The sequence below is a fragment of the Sturnus vulgaris genome, unplaced genomic scaffold (assembly GCF_052056855.1).
Source record: "Sturnus vulgaris isolate bStuVul1 unplaced genomic scaffold, bStuVul1.hap1 Scaffold_701, whole genome shotgun sequence".
NCBI lineage: Eukaryota > Metazoa > Chordata > Aves > Passeriformes > Sturnidae > Sturnus > Sturnus vulgaris.
This window is the reverse complement of record NW_028276639.1, coordinates 2501-5000: the sequence shown is the minus strand read 5'-3', so window position 1 is coordinate 5000 and position 2500 is coordinate 2501. Positions and strand designations below refer to the sequence as shown.

The 2500-nt window shown below is 77.2% G+C and overlaps 1 non-coding gene across 1 annotated transcript; it reads right to left on the bottom strand.

The window, feature by feature from the left end:
• Positions 1-454: 454 nt before the first annotated feature.
• Positions 455-607, bottom strand: LOC148217528 (5.8S ribosomal RNA). Its single transcript, XR_015801015.1, has one exon. It is a non-coding gene; the product is annotated as a 5.8S ribosomal RNA (ribosomal RNA).
• Between the last annotated feature and the right edge of the window lie 1893 nt (positions 608-2500).

Sequence of the window (2500 nt, the reverse complement as noted above, 5' to 3'; positions counted from 1 at the left end):
AGGAGGAGGGGGTCGCACCCCCGTCCCCGGCGCTCTCGGCCTCGCGCGCGCGCGGCAGCACGGCACGGTACCCCCGCGGTACCCACCCGCAGACAGCCGCCCGCACGGGGGGGAGAGCCCGGGGGCGAGGCCCGCGCCTCGCCTCCCTCTCGGCCCTCTCGCTCTCTCGTCTCTCTCGCACGGCCCACGGCGGCGTCTTCGACGCCGACTCTCGCTCTCCCCGGCCACCGCCACCGCACCGCGGCACGGCCCCGGCAAGGACGAGCTCCGCCCCAGCGGCTCGTTCCGGGAGCGGGGAGCTACGGAGCGCTCCCCGAGTCTGCATTTAGGGGGACGAAGGCCCTGCGCGGCGACGACGACGACGACGTCGACGTCGACCGCGGGCAACGGGCCTGCGAGGCAACCCCAGCCGCGCCGCCGGGGTGGCCCCCCCGGACGGCGATTGATCGTCAAGCGACGCTCAGACAGGCGTAGCCCCGGGAGGAACCCGGGGCCGCAAGTGCGTTCGAAGTGTCGATGATCAATGTGTCCTGCAATTCACATTAATTCTCGCAGCTAGCTGCGTTCTTCATCGACGCACGAGCCGAGTGATCCACCGCTAAGAGTTGTCTGGCTTTCGGGACCGCTCGCGTGAAGCGGCCCCTTTTCTGTTTCTGCAGGGACGCGCGCGCCCCCGCGCGCCCCGCTTCGACCGTACGAGCACACACAAACGGAGGAGGAGGAGGAGAAAGCGCGGGGCAAAAAAGAGAAACCCCGCGCAACGCTCCGAAGGTCGGCCAAAGAAAGGCGGAGGGGCCCGCGCCCCCGACCGCCTCCCCCCGCGAGGGGAGACGCCGCCTCGCGTGCCGTCCTTCGGAGGCGGCCCAGGCGCCCGGGCTCGGCCCGACCTCCGCGCGGAGGGGCTTGTGCGGCAACGCGCCGGACCGCGGGGGGCACGGTGGCCCGCCCGGCCTCTCGATCACGGGACGACTACGCGTTCGCGGGCCGGGGGCGCGACCGCCGGCCCCCGCCGCTCCCGGCTCACTCCCTGGCTTCTCCTTTTCACCGCTCCGCCGACTCGCGGAACGCCGCCGCGCCAAAACGCGGGGGCCGGCTCTCCCGCCAGCGGCCCCTGAACGTCGCCCGAAACGCCACGCGGCGGCGGGACCGTTCCGCCGGCGCAACCCCTGGCGCGGGACCGCTTGCCCGCCGGAAGGCGAACGCCCGGCGGGCCGCGCTCCGCCACCGGCGCCGGAGGCGGGACGCCGCCGAGACCCGAGCCGGCATCGCGGAGCGCCCGAGGTCTGCCGCTCGGCAAAACCCCTCCGCCACCCGCGGCCGCACTCCCGGGACCGCCGCCGCTTCGCACCGCCGAGCTGCCCTTCCGCGAGCACGCGCCCAGCGGGCAGGCGTACGGCGGCTGAGCCGGGGGGCACCGCCCGCTCCCCTCGTTTCCACTCGGGGACCGGACGGGGAAGCGCCCCCGCGGCCGCCCCGCACGCCTCCCCTTTTTTTTGGCCCACACGCGGCCGGGAAGGGCGACGGGGAAGCGGACGGGCGGGGCCCGGGCCGGGACGGCCGCCGGTGAAGGCGGGCGCCTCGCGGCCGACCGTCCCCCCCCCCCGGGGGGGGCGGGGACACTCGCCGAGCGGCGACGCCGCCGCTCGGCACGGGGTCGCCCGCGCCCGCCGGACCTCCGGCGATGGAGGAGCCGGCCGAGCGCTGCGCCCCAACGGGCGGGGACAGCGCTCCGAGTCAGGGGTGGCCGGCGGCCGGCGCCGCCGCGGTGCGGTTCGAGGCGACAAGGCCGTCGAGGCGAGAGGCGCGCGGTCGCGCCTGACGCGGCGCCGCCCGCGAGCCCGCGGCGGCGGCTAAGGAGAAAGAGCGAGAGAGCGCGGCGGGCCCCGGCGGCCGCAACCCCGCAGCTGAGGTAGGTAAGGCAGAGAGCGCGCGCCCTCTGCCGGCGTCGCCCCGCATCGCAGAGGCCAGCGGGGTCGGCCCCCCGCGGCCGATCGCGCGCCGCGGCCTCTCCGCCGAGACCGGGCCGCAGAGAGGGGGGGGCAGGGCGCCCCTTCCCCGGCCCGGCACGGGTGGCCCCCGCGCGCGGGCAAGCGCGGCGGGACGCCGACGACGGCGAGCGCGGCCGGTCGCGACGGACACGCCACCGCAGGGGATCGGCGGGAGTAGCTCCCCACCCCTCGATGGCGCCCCGCGCCGCCACCGCCCGACACCCGCTGCCGCCGCCGCCACCGCCGCCGCCGCCGCGGCGGGGCCGTGCCGGGCCGCCCGAGTCTTTAAACCTCCGCCCGGCTCGGCGGCCCTTTCGGCCCCCAACAGGCGTTTGACGACGCCGAGGGAAACCGGCAGGAGACCGCCGAGGCGCGAAGCGCTAGGTACCTGGCCCTGGGGTGAGGGAAACGACCTGCATGGCCCCGCCGGGGTGCCTCCCCCGCTGCCACCCTCGGGGGAGCGTCCACCGGCGGGGGCGCGCCCGACGTCCGCTGCCATCACCGCGGCAATC